The 17,818-nt window shown below is 36.0% G+C and overlaps 1 protein-coding gene, 1 long non-coding RNA gene and 1 pseudogene across 5 annotated transcripts in view; 2 read left to right on the top strand and 1 right to left on the bottom strand.

The window, feature by feature from the left end:
* The window catches only part of DMD (dystrophin), a 2,259,822-nt gene that overhangs the window by 1,964,916 nt on the left and 277,088 nt on the right, over nt 1-17,818 (bottom strand). The gene's annotated exons all lie outside the window — the stretch shown is intronic.
* LOC309652670 overlaps nt 1-17,818 on the top strand; it is a 422,767-nt gene that overhangs the window by 279,792 nt on the left and 125,157 nt on the right. The gene's annotated exons all lie outside the window — the stretch shown is intronic.
* On the top strand, nt 9,039-10,298 carry LOC309652694 (THO complex subunit 7 homolog pseudogene; annotated as a pseudogene). Its single transcript has one exon. The product of its transcript is annotated as a THO complex subunit 7 homolog pseudogene (transcript).

The following is a 17,818-nucleotide window of genomic DNA, read 5'->3' on the forward strand; positions in this document are numbered from 1 at the left end:
ACAATCAGAAATCTATACCTCAGTTAGTAGAAAAAATAATCTAAGATCAGAAATTCACTTGCATACTCATCTAATTCACAAGTATAAATTCAAGCGTTTTCTCTTTTCATTTAACCCTATGTAATGAGAAAATCTCAGTCTCGTAAGTGACATTATGGGCATGAGCATTAGTTTCTCTCCCAAGGTGAAAAGGATTAAATCTTAACAAGAATATACCTATTCAATGTCTCTGGGGGATAAGTATATCCTGCTTGAATGTTTGTGCACAGAGGCAAATTGCAGAAGTCTGTGCCCAAATGTAGCTTCTGTAGACTTGAAAAATATGAAAGGGAATTTAGTGAGGAAGAGAGACAGAGAAGAGCTCTTTCTGGACTACAATACAAACACTTTTTCTAAGAACTAGGCTCTGGGGATCATAATCAACTAGTCTGAGCCACACACAATGGATAGGCGTTTCTGACTGGCACTTTTTAGCTATGAGGCATGACACAGAATTGGGATGAGAGAGCTAAAAAAGGCCATGGAGACAAGGATCCAGCTTAAGCTTTCTCCCCATGCAGGAATCTCCTTTACCACAGCTGTGATGACTGTTCATTTAGCTCCTGCTTAAACTCTTAACATGATAAGAAACTCTTGCTTTCTACTATTGTGCTCCATTAATTTAGACAAGTTTTAAATGCATTTACTTATCGAAGTCTGAGGGTCCACAAATGAAAAAGACGTGGTTCAAGACTTTGCAGAGTTTCTAGGTTATAAAAGGGGACAGAAATACAAGTGATTTAATATGCCATATGGTCATAATAGATTTGAAAATTTGAAGTTTTGGCTAAAATGAGGAGTAGCTAATTGGGCCCAGTATTTGCAGCAACTTTTATAGAGGCAGTGATGTTTGACTGAGAAGTAAGTGGGGGATTATCATAGACAGAATGGTAGAAGCAGGGCTGCGGCAGGTGCAGGGGACATAGAGGTGGGCTGGCAAATGGTGCAGACACTTGAAGACTTCAGGCATGTTCAGATGGAAGGCGACAGAGCCATGTGCCTGGATTAAAGGAATATGGGCGCAATGTTTGAAAATGAGGCTAGAGAAGTAAGATGGCACGAACAATGAAAAGTCTTTATTAGCTCTAAGCCATGGGGATCTGGACTCTGTCTCTGTGACACTGAGTGCAAAAGCAGTAGAGAGAAGATATTAAGAGCACAGACTACGGTGCCAGACTGCCTAAACCTAAATGTGCCATTGACTACCTGGTGACTTTGGACAAGGTGCTTAGCCCTTCTGTGCCTCATTTTACTTAACTGAATAATGGGGGCATTATTATTATTAATATTTAGCTCACTGAATTATTATGTAAATCACCTGATACAATTTGTATAAAGTGCTTTAAAAGTATATTTAAATGACAGCATCCATTAAGTAAATGCCAAGTGTCGATTGGAACAGAGAGATTCTACATGATGAGCCCGGAAATCCAGCCATGGTAAAAAAAAAAAAAAAAAAAGGTTGAGGAAGGCAAAAAGCATGCTCATTCCAACTGTAGACATATTACAGATTAGAAAGTTCTTTCTTACAGCAAAACTCAATCTGTTCCCCTTCATGCAAAGAATTCAGTTTCTACCTGCTGATCCTAGTTATACCTTTCACCTAACAGACATATACATAATAAAAATTCCAATGTTATAATGTCTCGTAGATAATACCTATTTTTTAATTTTGAAAAATATTGAAAGAAAAAAGATTTTGACACTGAGATCATGGGTAATCTTCAGAAGAAGAACAAGATCAGAAAAGCTATTGAAAGTACTTACGGTTCAAACAGACAGCAGGCAACACAGAGAGCAGAGCCTCTAGCGTCAGGGCAGAAAGCAGAGTCACAAGCAAAAATTCAGGAAAGACAAGAACAAAAATCGTTTACAATTTAAGAATCCCATTTACTTCAACAGTTCTTTCTCCAACATCCTTTCCTAACTCTGTAATGTTTTAGACAGATGCCAAAATTTTTAGATACAACTACCATATGATCCAGCAATCCCACTCCTGGGCATGTATCTGGACAAAACTATAATTTGAAAAGATACATGCACCCCTGTGTTCATAGCAGCACTATTCACAATAGCCAAGACATGGAAGCAACCTAAATGTCCATCAACAGAGCAATGGATAAAGAAGATGTGGTACATTTACACAATGGAATACTACTCAGCCATAAAAAAGAATGAAATAATGCCATTTGCAACAACATGGAGGGACCTAGAGATTATCATCCTAAGTGAAGTAAGTCAGACAAATATATGGTATCACTTATATGTGGAATCTAAAAAAGTGATACAAATGAACTTATTTACAAAACAGAAACAGACTTACAGATATCGAAAACAAACTTATGGTTACCAAAGGGGAAAAGTGGCAGGGAGAGATAAATCAGGAGCTTCGGATTAACATATACACACTACTATATATAAGATAGATAACCAATAAGGACCTACTGTATAGCAAAGAGAACTCTACTCAGCATTCTGTGATAACCTATATGAGAAAAGAATCTGAAAAAGAATGAATGCATGTATATGTATAACTGAATCACTTTGCTGTACACCTGAAACTAACACAAAATTGTAAATCAACTATACTCCAGTAAAATTTTAAAAAATTAGAGGCACAACCAAAACCCAAGTCTAAATGTTATCCCATCCAGAATAAAGTTTGGCTACTATCTTACTAGAAAACACATGGATAAAGTGTATGCTTAAACAGTTATGTCTCTGATACCTCCACTAACCAACAGTTGATGTTTACTGTCATTTACTGTGAATACGCCATAAACAGCAGCGGCTTATAACATTCAGTGAACCACTGTTTCTGAAAGTCCCTCTATCCAGACATTGTTCTGAAGGCTAAGACTTTAATAGCCTCAGTAGCACAATGCTCCCCTACACTGCCTTCCTACATGCCCCTTTGCCACTCCCCAAACTCCTACCCTCTTCTCTGCCCAACCTTGACATTTTCCAAGTGAGAGTCACATTCCAAGGTCACAAACATGTACCTCTTCTGATATTTGGAAATGTCTTGAGGTTTTAAATGAAATAATTTTTCTGGAGTCAATTATGAAGAGTTCTATTTTAAATGAAATAAAACTGGATTAAAAAAAAACAGGAATTAAACTCTAATATTTTGAGGCAAACAGAGTCCTTGTTTATAGAATCCTTTTAAAATATTTCTACATGTTGCTCCTTAAAGGAAAAGGTCAGTATTTCTTGCAGGAAAATTTACAACGATCTGTTTACAGAAGTAGATATTCAAGGCTCTTACCAACTGTGCATCTTCAAAAGTTCCAATTTGGAAATGCTTTTCCTGCTATTGTTTTCATTATGTCCTTTCTATAAATGGTGAGTATACTTATAGAAATTAGTCATAACTATTCCATTAAAGGCTCTATCTTTCCTTAGTACTGGGGAAAGGTTCACGATATGTGAATTTTGGAAATTCTAATACTTTATTAGATGCTACAAGACTATTACATGTAACTTAGTCTCACAGCAGGGATATCCATACAGTGTGCTATTTGTGAGCAGGACGTCAGCCAGTGCAGACTAATATTAGCTTAAAAGAACTGAGATGTCTCTGATATAAACAAACGCTTGGAACCACACAGTCAATAAACATTTTATAGACAAGAAGAGAAATCTAATGACATTCATTTGGCCTTTGAAGAAGATGCATTTGGGGCATTTTTCATTTTATAAAGGAGAACTGAATCCAAACGTTGTTCATAAGGGAACACTAAAGCTGTAAAAGTACATAAGAGAGCCAAGTCAGACTTTTTAATATTTATATGTTCTTTTAGGGAAATTGTTCTGGTTCCTGCAGATGATTAATAATACCTGCTGTATTTGCATAATTCATGGCTTTAAATAATTAACAGGATTATAATTATATTCATAATTCTTTATCAATTGAAGTTAATAACTTTGGTCTGCTATAATGTGTTATGTTATTGAACTAAAATCTGTACTTCAAAACAATGATTCTAGTTAATATTAGCAACACATATTACATATCTGAACCTTTCTTTATATGCCCTAGTCAATTCCGATAAATGAATATACGGTTTAAATCTCTTAATATTCGATGAGAACAATAAAGGCATTTTAAAATCTGGAAATCTGTCTGTATTTAAGTATAAATAATCATATCTATATCTCTATAGATCTATCTATATCTATCTATACATGATATATAGAGATACATAGATGTACATTCATTTTTTGGCAAAGAGATGATACGCATTTTATTTCAGGACAAGTGACAGGTAGGAAACAGAACATAATTTTTTATTCAAAAATAATAAGGATGTACAAAGTACAAAAATTTATTAAAAATCTACCAGTAGGTAGATCACTCTGGCCTTTTGTGAAAAGGCATATTTACCTCAAGACTTGATCAATTTGTTAAAAAGGAATATTTTTTTTATTATGCATGTATGGAATGACTAAATAATTATAGTAAAAATCCAAATAATATAGAACTACACAGGAATCCTTCAACTTCCACCCCCGCCATTTCTACTCCCACCAACAATAAAGTTTGGTAGTATTTAGTGTTATGTTCTGTTTTATTCATTCATTAGCTATAATGGCCTTGTCCATGACTGGAATTTAAAAGTAAAATATGCTTTAAATTTAGAGAAAAATATAATGAAAATTAACATGTGTGTTCCTGAGCAAAACAAAGCTAAAAGTAAGGCATCTTTTTGTACTCAAAAGATATAGGAGTTAAAATAAAACAACAGTGAAAATCAGTCTCCTTTCAAATAGCTTATATTAGAAAACATCTTGGATTTTCTTGGAAATGTGAATACTATTAAGAAGATATTTTCAAAAGAAAAATAATTTACTCTGTATAAGCTGTATTTAAAAATGGAGCCTATTTTAGCTGCCTAATGGTTTTGTAATATTTTTGTTGAAGTGACTTCATAAGTACAAAAGTCTTAACTGCTTATTACAAAAGACTAAATATTTTATATCAACGTACAATATTTAAAAAACATGACCTGCCAAAACCACAGCAGTCCAGTAGATGGTAGATAATCTGAGTCAACTTAACTCTCTTATCAAGAGATTCTGCCTACCTCTCTAATGATTAATGATGTTGAGCAGCCTTTCATGTGTTTGTTGGCAATCTGTATATCTTCTTTGGAGAAATGTCTGTTTAGGTCTTCTGCCCATTTTTGGATTGGGTTTTTGGTTTTTTTTTTATTGAGCTGCATGAGCTGCTTGTATATTTTGGAGATTAATCTCTTGTCAGTTGGTTCGTTTGCAAATATTTCCTCCCACTTTGAGTGAGGGTTGTCTTTCCGTCTTGTTTACGGTTTCCTTTGCTGTGCAAAAGCTTTGAAGTTTCATTAGGTACCATTTACTACAATCAGGTATCACCTCACATTGGTCAGAATGGCCATCATCAAAAAATCTACAAAAATAAATGCTGGAGAAGGTGTGGAGAAGAGGAAACCCTCTTGCACTGTTGGTGGGAATGTAAATTGATACAGCCACTATGGAGAACAGTATGGAGGTTCCTTAAAAAACTAAAAATAGAACTACCATATGACCCAGCAGTCCCACTACTGGGAATATACCCTGAGAAAACCATAATTCAAAAAGAGTCATGTACCACAATGTTCATTGCAGCTCTATTTACAATAGCCAGGACATGGAAGCAACCTAAGTGTCCATCGACAGATGAATGGATAAAGAAGATGTGGCACATATATACAATGGAATATTACTCAGCCATAACAAGAAATGAAATTGAGTTATTTGTAATGAGGTGGATGGACCTAGAGTCTGTCATGCAGAGTGAAGTAAGTCAGAAAGAGAAAAACACATACCGTATGCTAACACATGTATATGGAATCTAAAAAAAAAAATGGTTCTGAAGAACCTAGGGGCAGGACAGGAATAAAGACACAGACGTAGAGAATGGACTTGAGGACACAGGGAGGGGGCAGGGTAAGCTAGGATGAAGTGAGAGAGTGGCATGGACATATATACACTACCAAATGTAAAATAGCTAGCTAGTGGGAAGCAGCTGCATAGCACAGGGAGATCAGCTCGGTGCTTTGTGACCACCTAGAGGGGTGGGCTAGGGAGGGTGGGAGGGAGACACAAGAGGGAGGGGATGTGGGGATATATGTATACATATAGCTGATTCACTTTGTTATACAGCAGAAACTAATACAACATTGTAAATCAATTGTACTCCAATAAAGATGTTAAAAAAAAAAGATTCTGCCTAACAAGTTACCAATATTATGTTCTGAAAGAACATATAAAGTCTATAATAATATTGAACCAGTGATTAAATAAATATTTTCCTTCTTCGCAGAGAAGCTTCTTTAAAATTGGATTACAACGCAGAGAATATCACCTAAATTATTCATTTTAATTAAGTCATTTCCCGATTTTTTTCTTAGCAGACACAGTGAATTAAGAAATTATCCATGTACTTTCTTCCTAAGTATGCTCTAATTCTATAAAAATGGATTATTGTTTCATTCTCTGCCTCCAAATTGGTAAACCACAAAAAGTCAAATCTAAAATAAAGATAACAAGTCTAGGTTTATTATTTTAATTTAGATAATATTTTAATTCAACGATCTCAAAATGTTCTAAAAACATTTAATGTATTTATCACCGTAATATTGACAAATCTGGCATGGGGTTTGGAGAGACTGATGGTAACGAAAGGGGCTTCTATGCTGCTTCATGCACTAGAAAAAAAGTGAAATAAACTGAAAACATAAAGTGAAAAGAATTTTGAAGAGTGGCAGACAGATGAATGAAAGAAGCTCTGTTGCTCAAAATCCTGCAAGGGTCACATAGACTTTGTATAAACCTTTATAATTTTATAAATGTACATATATATACAAATGTATATATACTTACACATTTAACACATATATCTATATATACACTTAGTATTATTAATGCATACATATATGCATATGTAGACACATAGTTTCATATATACATACATATATACTTAATAGAAGCATACATATTATATATATATAAATATATATATATAAAGAGAGAGATTGATTGATTACTTTCTGTTCCCCCACAGATATTCCTGGGAAGGTTGTAGTCACAGTAATAAAAGAGGGTCATATAAAATGAGAGGTTGGTAAATTGGAGAAAGCTTTGGAAATAATATATTTTAATTATATAAAAATCATCATACTGAAATAGCAAACAGAATGATTGCATGTCTGGCTGTTAAACCGAATACTGTACTGAAATTACATATGAGTATTTGAGACAGAATTTTTGATCTTTTTGCGTGTGTGTTCACAGTTTTGTGAATTGCACAGGGAATTTCTTCAAAGCATTTTTTGGGAAGAGATAGATGGTTCTGCAATTTGTCAATGCCATTAGCTATTGGGCACTCACTCCTATGCATAGGACTCTGTTTTAGACATGGACGTATAAAAGACAAAGATATAAAAGGATAAAAACACACAAAAAAAGACATTTGCAATGTGCCAAATTGTGCAGGGAATTGGAGGTCAGGAGTTTTATCGTTCTTGTGGCTAGCATAATAAAAACAGAAAGAAGATAATAAGAATGAGATACAAGACAGATGGCTAAGAAAAATAATCAACAGGAAAACAAGGAAAATCAGTAAGGAAAAAGGCCCTTGAGGATGAAAAATAAGAAGATGAGAAGATGAGATGAAAAAGAACAAATTTTTCCAGTAAAAGAAGGATTTACTCTTCACAGAACCTATGTGACATTTATTTGAGAAACACAGAATTGTGTCACTTCAGCTTCATGACACTCCTGGTACTGGACTAAAAAATAAAAGTATAAATAATGTATACTTGGGGGTTTTACTAATGTGTAACTTCACTAACTTCTTAGAAACCCAAATACTGCTAAATATTGAACCTGGGAAACTTGGATGTCACTGTGGATTTTCAGTACTGTTGGAACTGGAGACCCTACAGTGGGCAAGTGGCTTGGGAGGAAGTATGACGACCGTATACTGTCAATTCTTGTTATTCGCAGTATTTATGTTCTATAAAGTCACTGCAAACACCGAAGTAGTGAATATCCGAGGGGAAATACAACGTTAGGTTCCTACAAGCCGCTGGTCACAACATTTTTTTGAATCGATCAATACATAATCTTATTTTACCTGTGTTTCTGTTTACAGACGCCTTCTTTAATGTACAGCTGATTCATTAACACTGAATTCCCAGCCAACAGCATTATACCCCATGACTGAACAAAGCTTATCTAACACATCTATTTTTCCTGTAAGCCACATCACAGCCTTCCTGTGCTTAGGAAGACTAGACAGCAGTTCACCACCATGCTGGGAGGCTATTTTAAACAACAAAATCAACAGAAAAATGTGACAAAAGTGGCACAGAACAGTCCATGTAAAGGACACATTTACAGTATGAGAGCTGACACAAGGAGGCAGCGTCCCCTTGTTTGACCCCAGCTGGGAATATTTAACTTGGTGACTAAAACTTTTTGCTACCCTGTGCATATCTGTGAATGATGGTGAAGGTTCCATGTGTATTGAAATCGGGTGTACAAATATATTTCAACAAATAAAAAAATTCAAAAATATGGAATTCGTAAATAATGGAATTGTCTATATAAGCTTTCAGTGTACTACTTGACTGGACCCATTTCATAAAACGCTATACTGTTTTTAGTTGCAAATGCTTTTCATCCCTTTTAGTTATGGTATTTGCATAGAAAACTAAATTATAGGGCTTCGCCCCACACGCGCCGGCCGCGGCCGCCCCCGGGGAGTTCGGGGAGTGCGCGGAGCGCAGGTCCCGCGGCGGCGGCGGCGGCGGCGGCGGCGCGGCGGGGCTCAGGCGGCGGAGCGGGCGGCCGCGGGCGCCGCCGCCTCCTCCTCCATAGCTGTTTACCCGGCTGCATTGTGGGAGTTTGACCTCTGCCACCGCCAACGGCCGCCTCAGCTTGCGCCGCTGCCAACCGCCGCCTCAGCTTGTGCCGCCGCCGCCGCGCACGCCATGGAAGCCCTGCCTGACTACGAAGTCATACGGAAGCGTATCCTAATTGATGGAAATGGCGCTGGAGATGATCGGAGAATTAATCTACTAATGAGACAGTTCAGTAAATGGTGCAACTCTGGATCCCAGGAAGAGGGATACAGCCAGTACCAACGTATGCTGAGCACACTGTACGAATGTGAATTTTCAATGGGCAAAACTTTGCGGATGTATGATATGAATCTCAGAGAAGTGGAAAATTATGAAAAAACTTACAAAGAAATAGAATGTAGCATTGCTGCAGCACATGAAAAAATTGCTGAGTGCAAAAAGCAAATTCTTCAAGCAAAACAAATACGAAAAAATCGCGAAGAATATGATGCATTGGCAAACGTGATCCAGAGTCATCCAGACAGGCATGAGACATTAAAGGAACTAGAGGCTCTGGGAAAAGAAATAGAGCATCTTTCACGTATTAAAGAAAGTGTTGAAGATAAGGTAGAATTGAGAAGGAAGCAGTTTCATGTTCTTCATTGTACCATCCATGAACTTCAGCAAATACTGGAAAATGATGAAAAGCTCTCAGAGGCAGAAGAAGCTCAAGAAACAAGCATGGAAACTGATCCTAAACCATAGACCAACTAATCACTCACCATTCCCAAGAATATTGAAGTAGCAACATGATCTTAGTGTGTTCAGAATTTGTTGTGCTCTTGAGACATTTAAAGTTTTGGCGGTGAACTACGTTGCTTTTAAATTTTAATGCACAGTTCATTCATATTTCTTCACACAAAGGCAGATGACTTCATTATATATTTGTTTTTATTGAAATGCCTTTTTTTATACTTAAAAGGTAGGAAGCAACATCCAAAAATGTTTAATAAAATATTTTCAAGCGAGATATGTTAGTGCTCATTGGTATTCTAGGTAGTTTTTAACTGGTAACATTGATTTGCTCACAAAATAAGTGGAAGATAGTGAGAAGGTGGCATTTCTAGGATGTACCTGAGAAAATTAGTCAATTTCTGGAAATCGTTACCACTTTTGAAAATGAAGTCCATGAATAGGCTCTCAGGAGGGCTGTGAACTTGTGAAGTTATGTACAAAATGTTTGTGGTGTATGCTTATTGTGGGAGAGGTTCCGTGATATTAAGAATCACTGATATCAGAGGTAATTACAAGATGCAAAGTAAATCAATATGCATTACTTTCTAGATCTCTGTCCTTAATACTTCAGCAATGTGGTTGTTAAATGTTTTGTTGAAATGTTTTCTCTCTATCGTTTTGTTCTGTAGGAGTCATTTTCAAGAGTCTTGCAAAAAGGATTTCATGGGCTTCCCTGGTGGCGCAGTCGTTGAGAATCTGCCTGCCGATGCAGTGCACACGGGTTCGAGCCCTGGTCTGGGAGGATCCCACATGCCGCGGAGCAACTAGGCCCGTGAGCCACAACTACTGAGCCTGCGCGTCTGGAGCCTGTGCTCCGCAACAAGAGAGGCCTCGATAGTGAGAGGCCCGCGCACCGCGATGAAGGGTGGCCCCCGCTCACCACAACTAGAGAAAGCCCTTGCACAGAAACGAAGACCCAACACAGCCAAAAATAAATAAATAAATAAAAATTAAAAAAAAAAAAAGAAATGTAAATTACTTGCCCAACATTGGTAATACAGATTTTAATTAAAACTAAAATGCCTTTAAAAAAAAAAAAAAGGATTTCATGATCTTTTTAAAAAATTTAAAAAAAAAAACTAAATTATAGACTTAACATATATTGTTGACTTTCTCTAATTACCCTCTGAGTGATCTGAGCAGAGATCAACTGCTGGGCCAGATTGTATCCTGATTCTGTAATATCCAGGCTTTGTTAAGCACTATGGTTCAGAAACACTGTTAGTTAAGGTGTACAGCAATTTTAATCAAAAGATTTAAGAACTGCTCAATCTACCAAGTAACTAGCATAAGAAAAAGAGTGCAAGATAATTCCAAGAGACTTCTTATTACCAACTGAAGAAGTATGTTATTAATTCAGTCACATAGAGAACTACTTAAAACTTCAGTGTCTTCTTGTTAAGCAAAGTAGATATAAGAAAAATGCAAAGGAATGTAATAAATGCAGCAAATACAAAGCTGAATTTCTAAAACATGGAGCTTGCAAATAGACTGTAGGTGCAATTTACTTGGAAATAGGTATGAAATCCAAATTTTAATAGCAACTGTCACTCTGTATACCAAAACATGTTCATCAATGAAATGAAAAACCTAGGTATCCATCTGCCTTGATGATGTTTACCATGAATTTCATAATCTCAAGTCAAACCCAATGTATTCTACTCAGAAATTTGTGAGCTGTCACTGGAGCAAGATAAATCTGAACATGGTGTGTTATATACGTGTGTGCATGTAAGTGTGTGTACTTGGGTGTCTGAGTGCATGTTGCCTTGAAGGTAAGATGTGTAAGTAATAAGATAGGCATTTTAAAAGTTTGCTGTAAATTACCCAAAGATATACATATGTATATAAACACACATGTCAAATATACATACATTATATATTTTCATATATATACAATACTTCTATTCTATTGTATTATTTTTATATTTTTTTACGTAACAAATTATTAGGAACTTAGTGGCTTCCCTATAGTTCTGAAGGTCAGAAATCTGACACTGGGCTAAAAGCACGGTGCCACCAGGGTTGTGTTCATTCTGGAGGCTCTAGAAGAGAATCCATTTCCTTGCCTTTTCCGGTTTCTAAAGGTTGCCTGCCTTCTCTTGGCTTATGGTCCCTTTTCTCCATCTTCAAAGCCAGCAGCATAGCGTCTCCCAAACTATATCATATCACTCTGTCGCTCTGCTCTTCATTCTCACCTATCCTTCTCTAATTCTTTTAGGAATCTTTGTTATTTTATTGGCCCCATCCAGATAATCCAGGATAATCTCTCCATTTCAAAGTCCTTAACTTAATCATATCTATAAAGTCCTCTTTGCTATTATGCAGTAAAATATTCAATCAGCAGGCATGGGCTGTTCAAATTCTGCACATTCCAAAGAAACATCTGGCTCTTGACTGATTTCTGGGAGATAACCTCTAAGCCCTGGGAATATCCTAACTGACATATTTATCTTTGTCTACCTCAGGCCTTGGGCCACAGTATAATTTATGCTAACAATGTGATTTAAAGTGTGATCCTTGGGTAATACTGGATCCATTTTACTTCTGGAGAGGCTGGAGACTTAGGAACTAAGATAAGCCATAAGACTGCTCCATACCTACATTACCAACCCCAATAAACCCTGGAAACCAAGATTTGGGTAAACTCCTGTTGGCACTACTTTGTGTTGGTTGTCCCACATCATTGCTGGGAAAGTTAAATATTGTGCATGTGACTCCACTGGGAGCTGGCACCTGGTCTCTCCTGGAGTCCGTCTTATACAACTTTTGCCTTTGTTAATTTTAATATTTATCCTTTTGCCTTAATAAACTGTAACTAGTTTAACAACTTTTATGAATTCTGTGAGCCCTCCTAGCACATCACTGAACCTGAGGGTGGTCTTGAGGACCCTCAACTACATATTAACAGGTTCCTGGGATTAGAACACGGACATCTTTGGGTGGCCATTATTATGCCTACCACACTACATAAACAAATGACTATATTGTACAAACTTCCTCCATTTCTCTGACTTTAAGAGTAGCTTTAGAAATATTATCAAGAGTTTGGAAAAGTATGTTCCTTTATTGAGTCATGATTAAGTTTTCCCTAGAGATATTTACCAATCACTTTATAATGTGCTAACTTCTGCAAACTACTCTTTCCTATATAGAGAATGAAAATAAAAAGCAAAATTAAAAGCAAAAACAATGTCATGCTATTTTCATGTTAGTTATCCAAAAACAACTACGTTATCAACTTTTGCCTCCAGTAAACTATAAGAAAAGTACTCAACTTTCATCTATGAGGACAAGACGTAACCAAGGGAATGAGAAAGCTCAATTAACCACCAGAGACTGCAAAACACCTGCTTGGAAAACCAAACCCCAACCACCACCCCCCCCCACGTCAATATCTTTAAAGGCAAGAGTATTAACGTAAACTTTAACTAAAAATGATGACATGTCCCTGCTGAGATGTGTGTCTGTCTATCAATCCATCTATCTGAAACTCTAAAGGAGAAATCATCCAAGTACAAATACTTCTCCAAGAGGAACATTTGCATTTATATAAATCAGATCAAACCTAAAAATTATTATTTCTTTTACTTTCTGAAAAGAGAAAGTATTGCATAAGGTTTATTACACTGTACCTGACTCCAAAGGCAAAACTTAATGCTGAAGAAAGATGATTTATCAGCTTTGTCCTGTAGCTGTGATTTCATGCTTAAAGTTATCATTGTTTGAAACTTTTCAGGAGATGAAAGACACACAGTAATCACTGGATGAGAATATTTGGGAATAGATGACAAGGAAAGAAGGGAGCAAAACCTTGAAACAATAACCATCACTCCTGTCAGTGTCACTGATAAGCCAAAAGGGTCCAGTAAAATATATCCTGTGTGAACTATACAGACTACAGAAAACCAACCCCAAATGGTACATAACTTGAGGATGGTAAGAAAACTAACTCACTCTCTCTCTCTCACCATAATAACTATTTTAGACAAGAAACCCAGTATGATATCAATGGAAACAATAACACACTTTCATTATACAGTCTTCAACTGAATGTATCTACTCTTGCACAACTTCAGACAAGTCAGAAGTGTGCAAAGCAGACTGATAAGACACTCTAAGTACATGACATTTTAGGCTTTCTTTGTGAGTTTCAACAGTGACATTCCTTTTTTATTCGGGTGGGATGGTCTCAAAGATAGTCATCTAACCAAATAAAATGTCAGTTGCTACAAAAATCAAAGCTACACACCTATGTTCACATGCACACACTTGCATACACACATACACAACCTTGTAAAAGGGGGGGGGAACCCTAATATTGGGCTATTTAAACACTGGGCTACTTTCATAGAAATACATCTATGAAAGACCAGTAAGCGTCCATGGAAACTTCAAAATATTTTAAAAATTCAAATGAGTTCTGTCTTGAGATGCAAACCAGTTTCCATTCATGGTTTTTCTCATTTATATGTCCTCTGGCATCCTTCACATTCTCAGAAAAATAAAATATTCTCACATTTAGAAACCTGGCCATGGTACTGTAGTGATGCTTTTTCAGGAAATTTCTTATATGTTACTAAGCTTTTAACAATTCACTCTTAGATAAATAAGATATTAATGTAAAAAAAATAAGAGTAGCTTAAAATCATACCTAAGGCACAAATACCTATCCTTTTTTCCGATGAATAAAAGTCCCGTTGCTTTTTCATTCAGCTTAACATGACTTGCTTTTGACTACACACTTGCATTGTCCAATGGTTTTAACAGTAATCTCAACAAAGCTCCTTTTAGCAATCATGGAAAAAATAACTAATGCATATGTTTTGAAAATTTTCTTCTTTCTACAAATGGTGCTGAACCTCACTATTAAAAATAAATATCGATACTGATTTGAAGAGGTTAAGAGCTCTAATTGCTCTTAAAGTAGTTATACTGCTCCTTTACCAGAATCCACAATCTAAAAGACTGGCCAAAGGAAGTCTTTAGATTTTAATCATTAAGTGTATATTATCATAGATAAAATTCTTTCACAGTGCAAATACTGTAATATTTTTCTAAAACATAAACTAAGAATTTCATTCTTACTTTACTTCAACTCTTACGTTTTAGAAAATAGTTTTTTAAAAATTTGTTTAAATTTCTTTTTATTGAGGTAACATTGGTTTATAACATTGTAAGTTTCATGTGCACAATGTTATAAAAATAGCAGTGTCTTAAGATAACTTTCCTGTATAGTAATATTTCTGTCAAATATGGCCTGGTAAACTAGTAATTCCCTTGATTCAGATTCCTAGATACTCTAACAGCTTACATCTACAATTTAAGATATGTGCTATTTAACTATACTATAAATGGATGATTAAAGTAGAAACAGTTTTTACTTCTCAAGTTAAAAATTATATTTTATATCAATCCCCCTCTTCCATTAGCCTGTCAGTTGAAATGCATACTAAGTAGCATTTGCAAAATTAATCATCATGTTGTCCAGGCAGACATAGCGCTTAATAGAGTCCACTGTCTCAGTAGGAAAGGAGTCTGCCTTATTTTAGTCAAATTTATTTGATTTAGAGTTAGGTAAATTTGATTAAATATAGAAAAATTTATATCCACAGTTAACTCTCTAGTTGTCTATTTCTTTACAGTCCAGTCCATTACTAACAGTATAAAGATCACATGGGATTAATAGGGCTGCTACAGAAAAGAACTTTTTCCCTTTTCTGATTTCAGTAGGGAAGCATATACATTTTATATTATAAAAGCATCATCTATTTTCCAAAACTTTCATTTCATTTCACATATCTTGGTCTTAATGTGCTGATTAAGTAGAATGATAATGGTGCCAGTGCAGTACCTCTCGCTTCATTTACTCAGCACTTTAATAGTAGAGCTATTAGTTAGAAATTACCATTTTTAGGTCAAAATGGTCCAATACCAGCCATTTAATATGGTTCAACCAATAAGTTTATGTTAGATATATAGATTATGTATATATTAAGGAATGGATGAATGAATTGACTGGTGTACATATGACTGGATGAATTGAGGAAAACCGTATCCAGAGAAGTAAAGTTCTCTACACACAACTGTTCTGCTCAAACAACTATTTTATTTTGGTCTTTATTTCTGCATTTTTTGATTATATGATTTAAAATTTAAAAGTTCAGAAGTTTTAGAAATAGTGTTAGAAACTTTAAAAATAGATACTTACACATCTACTTCCCCAGTCTTAATGATTACATTCCCTTGAGAATTAGAGAACTGACCTTATTCTCTTCCAAAATCTAAGAAGTCTCCCCATAACACTTTCATGTTATCCACAGAACACTTCTAATATGTTTTCCCAGTTTGACTTACAGTGTGTTATTCAGTGACTGTTATTTCACAGTGAGGAATATCAAAAAGAATCAATATCAATGCACCCATAATCAGAAAAAGGCAGGCAAGTATTAATGAACAGAGTCATTAGCATAATGTATATAGGAATATGACACAAAACTCCATTAATTGAGTTGAGTTGAATCCCCCTCCCTACACACGCACACACACAGAGGATGTGTCTGAAAATGCAGAGAGAGGCAGCAAAAAAAAAATCCAGGTCATCTGCACCTTGTTCTGAACTCTCATAATATTTATCTGCCATTCTTTTTTTAGCACTTACCACATTCTACCTGCTATTATAGTTATCCACTACGAGGAATCATCATCATTATCACCTTCATCATCATCATCTCTACTATCATCATCATAGACAGAACAGATTGAATCATAGGGAGGACAAATATTGTAAGAAAATGGGACCTGTACTCAGATAAGAAAACTTTTAACTTTTTCCCTCTATCAAAACTGGACAAGTTTACTTCAATGGGCAGATACGTTCAGAATAGTTTCTTTCATCCTTTCAATTTTCCCAGCTAATTACATCATAATACTCCCATTAAGGAGAGGATATAGCATTGCTTGGAGTCAGTTATAGGCCCTCCATGAACAATAATCTAGAATTGGAAAGGTAAGAAAACACATATTTCACAGTTTTCCACATGTAAACATAGTGAGCTATAATTTTTGATGAATGGGTGAGAGGTCATTTCAAAGCCTGTATGGAACTGAAAACCATCCAGAATTGTACATGGTAGCATCAGGACCCTCCCTAGCAGCTGTCATGATATTGTACAGAGACATGTAAACAGTCATGCAGGGCAATAATAGGAGCCCTATTATTTGTTTATAAAGTCTCAGTGAAAGCTTTTCTCCAAGTCAGACATGAACCAAGAGGGATATGACCTGATTACGGTGGCACAATAGATACCATGTGCTGGTGATAGTACAAAATTACTGCCTTTATAAATTCTATACCTTTTCCTATACTGACGTTTTGTTTTACTATGACTTTAGGGTTAACAGCTACAAGAAGAGTAAGAGGGTTGGGGGGAAGGAGTGGAGTGGATGTATCTAGTAATAGTCATATATTCTCAGAGTGACTTTTCTCCCGTAACCACTGTAAGCTTCTTGAAGGTAGAAGTTATTTCTGATTAATCTTTCTATTGCTCTCAGTGCTCAGCATAAGACCTTCTATTTAGTATATACCCAATAAAAACATTAAGTGAATGATGGCTGAAGTAGATAAACATAATGAAATGTGAAAAAGAAGTCAACAAAGAATATACCTCCATGCTTTATGAACAAAACAGGAGGGATATGGGACTTCCCTGGTGGCGCAGTGGTTAAGAATCCGCCTGCCAATGCAGGAGACACGGGTTTGATCCCTGATCCAGGAAGATCCCACATGCCACGGAGCAGCTAAGCCCATTTCCCACAACTACTGAGCCTGCGCTCTAGAGCCCATGCTCCACAACAAAAGAAGCCACCGCAATGAGAAGCCCGCGCACCGCAATGAAGAGTAGCCCCTGCTCGCTGCAACTAGAGAAAGCCGGCGCGCAGCAACGAAGACCCAACGCAGCCAATAAATAAATAAAATTAAATAAAAAATAATGAAATAAAATTTTAACAAGTTAAAAAAAAGGAACAGGAGGGATAAAAATAGCTTTAATGTGTAAATTGAACTAAAGTAAATCAGTATCACTATGCTATAATGAGTTATAATATTATCTGTCCTGATG

The sequence above is a fragment of the Balaenoptera physalus genome, assembly GCF_965194825.1.
Source record: "Balaenoptera physalus genome assembly, chromosome: X".
NCBI lineage: Eukaryota > Metazoa > Chordata > Mammalia > Artiodactyla > Balaenopteridae > Balaenoptera > Balaenoptera physalus.